The sequence below is a fragment of the Salvia splendens genome, chromosome 8 (genome assembly GCF_004379255.2).
Source record: "Salvia splendens isolate huo1 chromosome 8, SspV2, whole genome shotgun sequence".
Lineage (NCBI taxonomy): Eukaryota > Viridiplantae > Streptophyta > Magnoliopsida > Lamiales > Lamiaceae > Salvia > Salvia splendens.
The window spans coordinates 21,009,570-21,022,226 of NC_056039.1; positions in this window are offsets into that span (position 1 = coordinate 21,009,570).

The window sequence follows — 12,657 nt, forward strand, 5'->3', positions numbered from 1 at the left end:
ACGCCGGACCACTGAGAAAGAAAATTGAGAGAGAGATGAGGAGGATCGAAAGAAATGAGGGTTGATGGCGACAGCAATGGTGGACGGCAACGATTTTGATCTCAGACAACAGCAATGTGGAGAAACACACGATGATGACGATTTGTGGAGGAGCGAGTAGAGAGAGAAAGACGCAATGACGTTGAGCGTCAGAGAGAAGAAGAGAGAGATTCCGATTTAGGAAGAACGAAGGAGAGATGGAAGAGAAGGAAAAAGAGGGAGAAGTGGTCGATTTTGAAATTTCTTAGCATTTTATCAATTTTATATTTAATTTTGTTTAATTAATTATGCATTAGTATATTAATTAAGTTAAAAAATTATTAATTAGGCGTTGACCATTAGTTTTTTAGGGAAAAAGGACCACTTCGATAACGATTTCAAATGTTTTGGACCCGATTTTCAAAAAGTGAATGTTTTGGACCAAATTCGTATTCTGACTATATATTTAGGACCAAGTTTGACATTTACTCTATTTATAAATATTGAATTATTATTAATAATAAAAATACATTGACTAATTTTCATTAACTCTTAGATTGACTAGCATTTTGGATTAGTTCGGAACCTAAATGAGTATAATTAGAGTAAATGTCAATTTTGGTCTTAAATATATGACTAAAATACGAATTTGGTAAAAAATATTCACTTTTTTGAAAAATAGGTTCATAACTAATGAAATTCTTGTCGGAGTAGTCCTTTTTTTGACGGTTCCGTCAAAAAAGTAAATGTCATGCCATTGTGCAATTAGCGTAGACCGTTAGTTTTTTTACGGAACCGTAAAAAAATGACTGCTTCGTCAACATATTCATTTGTTATTGACCTATTTTTTTTCAAAAAGTAAATGTTTAGGACCAAATTTGTATTTTGGTATTATGTTTATGACCAAATTTTAACCTTTACTGTTATGATTTTTTGACATAATTACTTTTGGGTACATAGCAATAAAATATAAAAGAAAATAGTTCCATTTTACAAATTTGGAGTGTCCACAATATATAGTCATATGGAAACTTTTTCTTATACTTTATCCACATTTTCTCATTCCATTTATTACTTTTTCTCTTTCCCCTTTTATTTTATCTTTTCTCTCTTCTCCTATTTTTATCAATATTTCATTAAAATATCATCCACCCAAATAAGACTAAATATTCAAATATTTAAATAACCATAGAAGTTTCCTTCTAAATTCATTTACTCCTATTTTCTTATTATAATTAAATTTTTTGCCACACCTTTCAATGTCGCTTGATATCCGGTGTTGGCCTTTCCATCATCATATCATCATTCCCAATAGTTTTAGCTCGGCTTCTATAATACACCGTCATGTCTCAGGTAAAACCAAGATTTTTTTATAGAAATCGTTAGAAATTCATGTGGTTTATGGTGTCCCGTGTGCTAATTCGTCTATACTTACGGCGATTTTCACCGATTTTGAACAAGTTTTGAATTGGGGTTTGGATTTTGTTGCTGAAAAGTGAAAATTGAGGAATTATTACTTTATTCGTGGCGATGTTATGTGATAAAATCTGCTTTATTTGGTTGCATCTCTGTTTTTAATTGTTGCTTTACTTTGGCTTTTCCTTGTGGAAGAAATTGTTTTTGTTCTGTGATGTTGACTGAATTTAATTTCTACCAACAAAGCAACAGACCTTTTTTTTTGGTAATTTGTTTTTGTTAGTGTGTTATCAGTAGTTTGCTACCAATCACACCTGTCTCTTAATACTCACTGAGTATTTATTTTTCTCTTGTTTTTGGATTCTTTGTTGGACTTCTTCCTAATTTGATCCGAATTCTTGTATTAAATCTTATTGGAAGTATTCAAATTTTTGATTGATGAATTGTTAACTTTTTGGATCAAGTACTAATCGTGATTGTGTGTTTACTTTGTGTTGGATTGCAGACAGTTGAGCTTAAGAGCATCCGCAGCGGTGGCGAAAGACGCCACCGCCGTCCGCGCCGTTGGCAAGGCGCAGGACCGCCGCCGCTGCAGCCGCGCCGCTGGCACGGCGCTGCTCGATGTATCGAGCACGTCCGTGCCAGCGGACGCACACGTGGCGCGCTCCCATTCGTCAACGGCATAGCCGTTGTGTTTAAACTTTTTTTTATTTTTTTTTTAAAAATCGGTATTTAATTATAAATAATGCTAAAAAATAAAAAAAAAAAATATTTTCCAAATCCCAAAAATATGGCCGTTTTTTCCCGTTTTTTCTGAATTTTTTTGATTTTTTTTTATTTTTTTTCCCCCAAAATCATCTATAAATACACACATTCATCATCCATTTATCACATCAAATCATCTCTCATTCATCTCTCATTCATAATTCTCATACAAACTATCAACACATTCATCACCCACTCAAAATCTCAAATGGATTTCACCCATATTATGGCGGAAGCGGAACGCGAAGAACAAGAATACTACGAACAACATCGTGCCGCTTACGAAGCATATGTCGCGGCGAATACCCCTGCTCCTCCTCCTCAACGAACCAGATCAAATCGACGGTACATCCATCGTGACCGGGAGGGAGCCCACGAAAGGCTCGTTGCCGACTACTTTGCCGACCAGCCGCGATTTCCGGCAGATTACTTCAGGCGCCGTTTTCGCATGTCAAAGCGCTTGTTCATGCGAATTGTCAACACATTGTCCGCACGTGTTGAATACTTTCAAACAGGTGTAGATGCAGCCGGCCGGCAAAGTATCACGGCGTTGCAGAAGTGTACGTGTGCCATCCGACAACTCGCTACTGGGCAAACGGCCGACATGTTCGACGAGTATTTGCATATCGGTGAGTCCACTGGAATCCTATGTTTAAAGAATTTTTGCGAGGGCGTTCGTTCTGCTTTTGGGGATGAATTCCTTCGAGCACCCACCACTGATGATTGCCAACGGTTGCTTCGTCTTCATGAATCAGTCCATGGCTTTCCCGGAATGCTTGGCAGCATTGACTGCATGCATTGGAGGTGGAAGAATTGTCCGACTGCTTGGAGGGGGCAACACTTGAGCGGTCACAAAGGCGGCGACCCAACGCTTATCCTTGAGGCGGTCGCCGACTACCGCCTATGGATTTGACATGCATATTTCGGCGTTGCTGGATCCAACAACGACTTGAATGTGCTATATTCGTCACCACTCTTCAATGATGTGATGAATGGTGTAGCACCGGCGATCGACTTCACCATCAACGGAAATATATACCGCATGGGTTACTATCTCGCCGATGGTATCTACCCAAGGTGGTCGACGTTCGTGAAGACGCTCCACAACCCGCACGACCCGAGACGGGTTCTTTTTGCGCAGCGTCAAGAGTCAGCGCGGAAAGATGTCGAAAGAGCCTTCGGGGTCCTTCAAGCTCGATTCAACATTGTGAAGGCCCCGGCTCGGCTGTGGTACGTGAATAATATCGCCGACATCATGTTCACGTGTATTATATTACACAACATGATTATAGCCGACGAAGGGCCGAGGGCGGCTAGCTTCTACGACGAGGACGAAGCCGGAAGCTCAACAGCGAGGTCTCCCCTACGCCGAGGCGAGCATACGACGGTTGGCCAGAGGATCGAGACAAGACACACAATGCGCGATACTCGAATCCACAATCAACTACAAGAAGACCTAATCAACCACATGTGGGCGAAATTCGGCAACGAGTAGTGTCATTTTTAATTTTTAGGATTTTAATTATGTAATTTTTAATTTTTAGGATTTTAATTATGTAATTTTTAATTTTTAGGATTTTAATTATGCAATGTTTAATTTTATTTGTCATTTGTAATATTTATTGTGGGTTTTAAATGAATTTTAATATTATGGAAATGTTTTTGTGTAATTGAATTTTATATTAATTGTGCTCGTCCTTGCGGAAGAGCACAGTTGTGGGTGTTGTGCTCTTGCCAGAGAGCAGGCATGAATAGTACCGCCCGGGCCCACAACCGTGCTGTTGGCAAGAGCACGGTTGTGGATGCTCTAAGGTTGCCATGTCATGTCAAGGTGATGCATGGAATATGCAATAGTAGGATTAAGGAATAAACGCATGCACACGAAGGGAACGCGGAGTAAATCAACACGTGGCGTGAGAAAGTAGTTAGCTATCAGTTAGTTAGGTTCATTTCAAGTTAGTTACAGTTAGTTCCGAGTTAGTTACGAGAGCTCACAGCTATATAAGCTGAGCTTCCCTCATTTGTAACAATCTCTTATCTTGGAATAATGCAAGTCGTTTCTTCTCCCTACTCTTCTTCTCCTCTAGCGAGTTCAATACGTATTGGTGCAATTCCGGTCGTCGTTTCAGTCATCGGTGACCCCGATTCCGTACCAAGTGGTATCAGCCTACCCGATCCGACTCCTGTCATGGTGGACACTCGCTCCGGTGAGATGCGGCGTCTGGAAGAATCTGTCAAGGCTACTATGGCTGAATTCTCTACGAAACTTACAGCAGTGTTATTAATGGCGTATGGCGGCTTATGGCGGTCGGTCAAAAAACCGCCATAGGGATATGGCGGTCGGCATGGCGGTATTATGGCGTAAATGGCGGTCGATAAATTAACAAATAAATAAAATATAATACATAACATAAGATGCAAAAAAATTAGAATAGTTATAGGAAAATTAGAAAATCAAATGGTGGAAGACAATAATTATGGAGACGCTTTCATCGAGTAGAATAGTTTTAGGAAAAGAGAGAATTATAAAGTGGAATTAATCCATGCATCGAGTAGAACATTTATAAGAAAAGAGAGAGAATTAAATAGTGGAATTAATACAAACTGAGCATCACAATAGTGGATTAATGCCCGCCCTAGCCACAGGCTAGCGGCCAGGGCGGGCGTCTAGTCCACTATTGCAATCGGCTAACGGTAAGGACGAGCACGGAGCGGACGAGAGGTTGGGCATGGACTAACCGGCTAGCCGATCGCTGGCCGCCTATTTTGCGGCGAGCAATAGGCTACCCGATTTATTTATTTATTTATACTTTATATTTACAACTCATTCCACCTCATTTTTTTAATATTTGATAAACACCAATAATTAAAATGAATTAAATCGTATTTGTCAATTTATTTGTTCGGCTAGGGCATTGGCTAGGCTATTGCTAGCCTATTGCTAGGCTGTTACTTGGCTAGGACAGTGGCTAGGCTGTAGGAAGGGCATGATGATGTGGCAGGAAGAATTTTTGGCTAGACTATGCTAGTCTGATGCTATTGTGGATGGTCCAAGTAGTAGTACATAAAAATTTTCAGTTATCTTGAATCATGAATGAAAATCTAGAATCTGGAGCCTTGTGCGTGTGGAGACTGGAGAGACGATAACTTGGATTGACAGCAGCGGTTATGGTTTTGAAGCCAGAAACTCCCATAAACCCTATAAATAGACTGTTTATAATGGCCAATGGGCTAGGTTACATGTCACGTGGGCAGGGTAGTGGGGTAAGTGGGGTCGTTTTACAAGGCAAAAAGGCATCTCGACCGCCATGAAAGCCATATCCTGCCACAGCGCTTCGCGAATGGCGGCCGCCATTCAAAAAAGGGAGTAAACTGCCATATCACATGGTGGCGGTGGCGGTGGCGTTGAGCCTAGAAACTGCCACCGCCATCCGCCACGGCGCCGCCATCTCCGCTTTTTAATAACACTGACTTACAGGAAGCGCGCGACCTCACTATGAAAGAGTTTCGAGAGGAGCTTCTAGCTCTTCAATTGCAACAAAACGAACTGATATCTCGTTTTGTTCCACCGGCGAATGGTGCTGCAAACGCTCAATTTGCTGGTGCTGGTGCTGGTGCTGGCGCTGGTGCCTCGCCAACAATATTTTGCTACTCGTCAATCGAAGGTTGGCTTCCCTATTTTCAACGGAGAGGATTTACCTGGCTGGATTCTTCGTTGTGATCATTTCTTCGCGGTGGATCTGACGGCCGGAAGAGGCGAAAGTGCGCCTTGCGGTGATAAATTTTGAAGGCCGCGCACTTCAATGGTTCCAAAGTTGGGCGAAATATCAGGATCGCGCGATGACTACGCCATGGCCGATATTTCTGAGAGCGATGACTACGCCATGGCCGATATTTCTGAGAGCTCTAGAAGGTCGATTTGGTGATCAATTACTCGGAGATCCAATGACTGAGCTTCTCACTCTCAAGCAAACAGGTTCGTTTGCTGACTACCATGACTGCTTTGAGTTGTTGCTTGGTCGTGTGTCTTTATCTGAATCCTATGCTATTAGCCATTTCATTAATGGATTGAAACCGTATGTGCAAAAGGCTGTGCGAATGTTCATGCCGCAAACTTTAATACACGCTTATGCCTTAGCTAGACTTCAAGATCTATCTACTACTGTTAAAGATGTCATGCCTTCGAATTCTAAGAGATTTAATAGCAATGCCTCTAGATCTACAGCACATTCTACACCATTACTTCCCACACCTACTATGCCTACTGTTAAAACTAGGTGCTTATTAACCGAGGAAGAAATGGCCGATAAACGGGCTAGAGGAGTGTGCTATGGCTGTGATGAAAAGTTTGAGAGAGGACATCGCTGTGCTAGGAAGCAATTATACTTACTGGAAATAGATGGAGTGATGGAGTGAGAGACTTCAGTATTGATGATGAGATTCTGAATGAGGAAGTTAAGGAGGATGAAAATCCCCTGATCTCAATCCATGGTATAAATGGCTCTCCTTCCAGAGGCTTTCGTACTATGCGCGTCACTGGCCGTGTAGGTAAGAGAGCTATCCACATTCTTATTGATTCAGGCAGTACTCACAACTTCTTAGATTTACATTTGGCAAAGATATTGGGACTCCAGCTTACTCCAGTAAATCCAGTGATGGTTGATGTTGCGGATGGTAATCGGTTGGAGTGTAAATCTATGTGCAAGGGAATGCGTTGGTTGTTGAGAGGTACTCCTTCTGTAACAGATGTTCTTCTACTTCCTTTGGGAAGTTGTGATATGGTGCTAGGAATACAATGGTTGAAACATTGGGAGTTATACAGTGGGATTTCAAGAATTTAACAATGGACTTCACCTTAAATGGTCGAAGACATTTGGTGAGAGGAGGCCAGAAAGAGCTAACAGTTCACACGATTTCAGAAAGGGAAATGAATAAACTTCTTACTCACAATGATGGGATTCAATTGTGTTGTATACAAGTCAATAATGAAGGGAATACTACTCTACTTTCTGTGGAGAAAACGGATGAATCTGAACTGCCAACTCCTACCAGTGTTAAGCTGCTTTTGGAAGACCAGAAGGCTATCTTTGCCGAGCCTAAGTCCCTACCTCCCTTGAGATCTCATAACCATAAAATCACTCTCATATCGGGCTCTTCACCTGTGAATTCAAGACCCTACAGACATTCTGCTATACAGAAAAGTGTGATAGAGAAGCAGGTATCTGATTTACTTAAACAAGGATTTATTCAGCCAAGTTCTAGTCCGTTTTCATCCCCAGTGGTCTTAGTGAAGAAGAAAGATGGTACGTGGAGAATGTGTGTGGATTATAGGCATTTGAATAAGATCACTACCAAAGACAAGTACCCCATCCCTCTCATTGATGAATTACTTGAAGAATTGAAAGGAGCCACGGTTTTCTCTAAAATTGATCTGAGAGCAGGGTACCACCAGATCAGAATGGAAGCTGAGGACATCCCTAAAACCGCTTTTCGTACACATGATGGCTACTATGAGTTCGCGGTCATGCCTTTTGGACTCACCAACGCACCAGCCACATTTCAAAGCTTAATGAATGATGTGTTTCGACCTTTCTTGAGGAAGTTTGTGCTTGTGTTTTTTGATGACATACTGATATATAGCACTGATTTGGATGCTCATTTGAACCATTTGAAATTAGTTTTCCAGAAATTACATGAGTATACTCTCTTTGCTAAAGAGAGTAAATGTGAGTTCGCTAAAGGAAAAGTGGAATATCTGGGTCACATTATCTCTACCGAGGGTGTTGCCACTGACCCTAAGAAACTTCAAGCCATGAAAAATTGGCCTACACCAACTGATGTTTCAAAACTCAGAGGATTTCTTGGACTTACAGGCTTTATCAAAGGATACGGTATTATTTGTAGACCTTTGACTGATTTACTCAAGAAAGATGCCTTTTGTTGGGATGAAACAGCAGAGGCAGCCTTAATAGAGTTGAAGAAGGCTATGCTATCCCCTCCAGTGTTAGCATTGCCTGATTTCTCATTACCTTTTGTGGTGGAGACTGATGCATCCAGCTACGACATAGGTGCTGTTTTGATGCAAAACAACCATCCCATTGCCTTCATTAGCAAAACACTCTCCCCAAAGAACAGAGCTCTTTCAGTATATGATAAAGAATTGTTGGCTATTGTTTGTTGTCACACATTGGAGCCATTATCTGAGTATCCACCCCTTTGAAGTCAGAACAGATTATAAGACCTTGAGTCATCTATTGAAGCAAAAGCTATCAACCCCAGCTCAGCTCAGTTGGTTGTCAAAGTTAATGGCTTTTGATTTTGAAATCACATACAAAAAGGGAGTTGAGAATGTAGTGGCTGATGCTCTCTCCCGGATGCATTCATCTGAGATTTTTTGTATGGCTTTAACTACTATTTCCACTGATATATACCCTCTGATTCAAGCTACGTGGGAATCTGATTCACAGTTAAAGAAAGTGATCACCGAGCTATAGCAGAGCAGAATCCTGATGCTCCCTCTAAGTTCTCTTGGATTGGCAATCAATTGAGAAGGAAAGGCCGGCTGGTAGTGGGTAATGATCAGGAATTGAGACTCAAGATTATCCAACTTTTTCATAGTTCAAGTGCAGGAGGTCACTCAGGAGTGTTAGCCACCTACAAAAGACTTTCTTCTTTATTCTATTGGGTGAATATGGAGAAGCACATTAGGAATTTCATTCGGGAATGTGACATTTGCCAGCGCTATAAGTATGACAACAGCGCTTCTCCCGGCCTCTTACAGCCACTGCCTATTCCAGAAGAAGCATGGTCTCAAATTAGCTTGGACTTTATTGAAGGCATTCCCCTTTCTCATGGGAAGTCCACCATTTTGGTTGTTGTGGATCGCCTCACCAAATATGCCCACTTCATGTCTCTAACACATCCTTATTCGGCCCTCACGGTGGCTCAAGCTTTCCTGGACCGTGTCTTCAAGCTCCATGGGTTACCAAGCATACTTCTCAGTGATCGAGACAAGGTGTTTATGAGCAACATTTGGTCTGATTTCTTCAAGCTTCAAGGCGTCGAATTGCACATGTCTACAGCTTATCATCCACAATCGGATGGGCAAACAGAGGTAGTAAATCGCTGCCTTGAAACTTATCTTCGTTGCATGTGTGGGGATCAACCAACCGATTGGAGTAAATGGATCAGTTTAGCAGAATTTTGGTACAACACCTCCTTCCATTCGGCTATCCAAACCACTCCTTTTGAAGCCCTATATGGATATCCTCCACCTATCCACATTCCTTACTTCAAAGGCGATTCCTCAGTCCATGATGTGAATGAAAGTTTGCTGGCTCGGGAAGCAATGTTGGAGGTCCTTAAACATCATTTGGGATGTGCCCAGAAACGAATGAAGCAACAACATGATAAGCATATGTCCGATCGCAAATTTGCCTTGGGGGATTGGGTTTACTTAAAATTGCAGCCATATCGCCAAAATACTCTACGTGATCGGCAATTCCATAAACTGAGCCCCAGATACTTCGGCCCTTTCAAAGTTATTGACAAATATGGTGAAGTGGCGTATAAACTCTCCTTGCCGGCCGATTCGAAGATACACCCTGTTTTCCATGTATCTCAATTAAAGAAGAAGATGGGACCTTTGTCACAGCTTCATGGCACACTGCCGGAGGTAGGAAACTCAACCTTCGTTGAACCAGTTCAAATCCTTGAACGCCGATTGGTTAAACGCGGCAACAAACCGGCGACTCAAGTCTTAATTCATTGGGCAAACTCCTTTTCCGAAGATGCTACATGGGAATTCCTTCATGATATTCAAGAACGCTACCCGCATTTTAAACCTTGAGGTCAAGGTTAATTGAAGGAGGGGAGATTTGATGCATGGAATCTGCAATAGTAGGATTAAGGAATAAACGCATGCACACGAAGGGAACGCAGAGTAAATCAACACGTGGCGTGAGAAAGTAGTTAGCTATCAGTTAGTTAGGTTCATTTCAAGTTAGTTACAGTTAGTTCCGAGTTAGTTACGAGAGCTCACAGCTATATAAGCTGAGCTTCCCTCATTTGTAACAATCTCTTATCTTGGAATTAATGCAAGTTGTTTCTTCTCCCTACTCTTCTTCTCCTCTATCGAGTTCAATACGTATTGGTGCAATTCCGGTCGTCGTTTGAGTCATCGGTGACCCCGATTCCGTACCACAAGGCTGTGTCGGAGCAGTGAAGAGGGTTCTTGGGAAGACGGAAGGTCCGTCACATTATCCTTCATATCTATAATGATAATGCAGAGCTTGTTCATTTTACTTGAATGAATTCAATTTTTCCCCAATTTATTGTTATGACATAGTACATCCCTTGGGTGTTAATGTGTTTGATTTTTCCAGATGAGCGTTAACAATGGATGATTCGATTTAGCTTTATAATAAATAACATATTAAATGTGCCAACTGCATTTGTCTTCTTCGTTTTAAGTTTGAAGTGTTATTCTCTGTGTAGGTAGTGGTTTTCAGTTAGCCACTTAGCATCAATTGAGACGATAAATTTTTTGGTAGGATTATTTTGTTTCTAGCAGCTTGTGGTGCATAGCATCGTTTCACGGTAGTCTGACTTGTTTTTAGAAGTTCTTCATATACACTAACAGCAAGACTGAATCCTCCAACTGATAGGAGGTTTGGTCGAGTTTTTGTCATCAAAGTCAAGATTCGTATTCTTAAGAATAAACCATACTTTTGCATCGGTAATACTAATCGGTTCCATTTGCTTGGTGTGATTCTTTAGTTTAGGCATTCTTTCTTATTATTAAGGTGGAATTTGGTGGATACTCTGTTTCTTCAAGTCTGTATCTCTGCTTTCAACTACCTTCACGTATGAGAGATAAGTGCATATGTTTCCACCCCAGAAAAACCGAGCAACTATTGTTGTTCTATATGATTATAATCTTCAACTCACTAAGGGAGTGTTTACTTCAGGTGATAATTTGTTCACATACTTTTGATAAAGTGAACTATTTTAAGCTCATTCGATCGTCTAATCTTTGCAATACTCAAATCACATGTATTGTTAGTCTAAGCTATCATCCAAGTAAATGATCCCTTGAAGTGGTCAATGAATGCACACATTGTAATGATAATGTGATTTTGTTGTGTTGTCACATTTGCTCAATAGTTTGATTGGAATGAACCGATGGACCTTGATTTAGCCAATCAATTGAACTGTTATGTTATGTCCTTGAGCAGGTGTTGAGTCATTCGACATTGATTTGGAGAGTCAAAAGGTGACCGTGAAAGCCAATATCCCACCCGAAACTGTTCTTCAGGCCGTTTCGAAGACTGGGAAGGCAACCTCGTTCTGGGAGGCAGGCGAGCCAGGATCGAAGTCCACATAGGCTTCTAGGGTGGTGTTGCAAGGGTTGGACAACATGGAATATAATGTTTTGAGCACATTTAAGTCATAAGTAGTATCTTCTTGCAAGCATGGTGAAAATACCTTCATTTTCTTGTCCCTAAAGATTATATTTGTCTGTTTAGTTTAATTCATGTACGGACAACGTCACACAACCGATGGCTGGACACATGCCTTATTTGGGGATATGATAAAACATATGCACTTTTCAAAAATAAATAGCAACTATTATTGTTCTATATGATTATAATCTTCATGTTTTAATTTAGAGCACAAAATGCAGTTTTGAATTTTACTTTGAATTCACCTCATTCAAGTGAAAGTTAAGTTTTGTTGTTTTCTCAATTTTTGTTGGAGCTTGAAGCTATGGTTCTCATGGAAGTTCTTGGGATGATTAGTTATAGGTAGAACTTTAATTTCTGGAGTTTAGTAGTCAAATAGTTCCAACTCTCATCTATTTTCTAGCTGCAAAAATCAGATTCTCTTTCTAGTTTAAACCAAAGACTTCTCTGCAATCTAAGCAAACTCATGTTTACAAAATGTTTCAAGCACCTCTCGGATTCAAGCTGCAGGTAGTTTAGGTTAAGTTTAAGCTCTCAGACTCAGTTTTCATGTTAAAGTTTAAGTTTCTTACTTTAGTACTCCCCCCGTTTCACTATAGTTGAGGCGGAACTTTTCGGCACGAAGTTTTAGAAAGTAATGTTGGGTGTGTTAAATAAATAGCTAAAAAAGTAAAAGAGAAGAAAAAGGTAGAGAGAATAAAGTATAAAGTGAATAAAAGTAAGAGAGAAGAAAAATGTAGAGAGAATAAAGTATAAAGTGAATAAAGTAGAGAGAGTAAATTAAGAAAGAGAAAAAAGTTACCATATAAGGAAATGACTCAACTATGAAGAAACTTCCCGAAATAGTAAAATGACTCAACTATAGTGAAACGCAGGGAGTATTTGGGTTCATGTTTCATCTCTCAAGGAGTGGCGGCTAACACTAATCCCGTGTCGTAGAATCGATCTTGAGTATGTCCCTAGTCTCTGTGGTTCGATCTCGATCTTGTCGCTT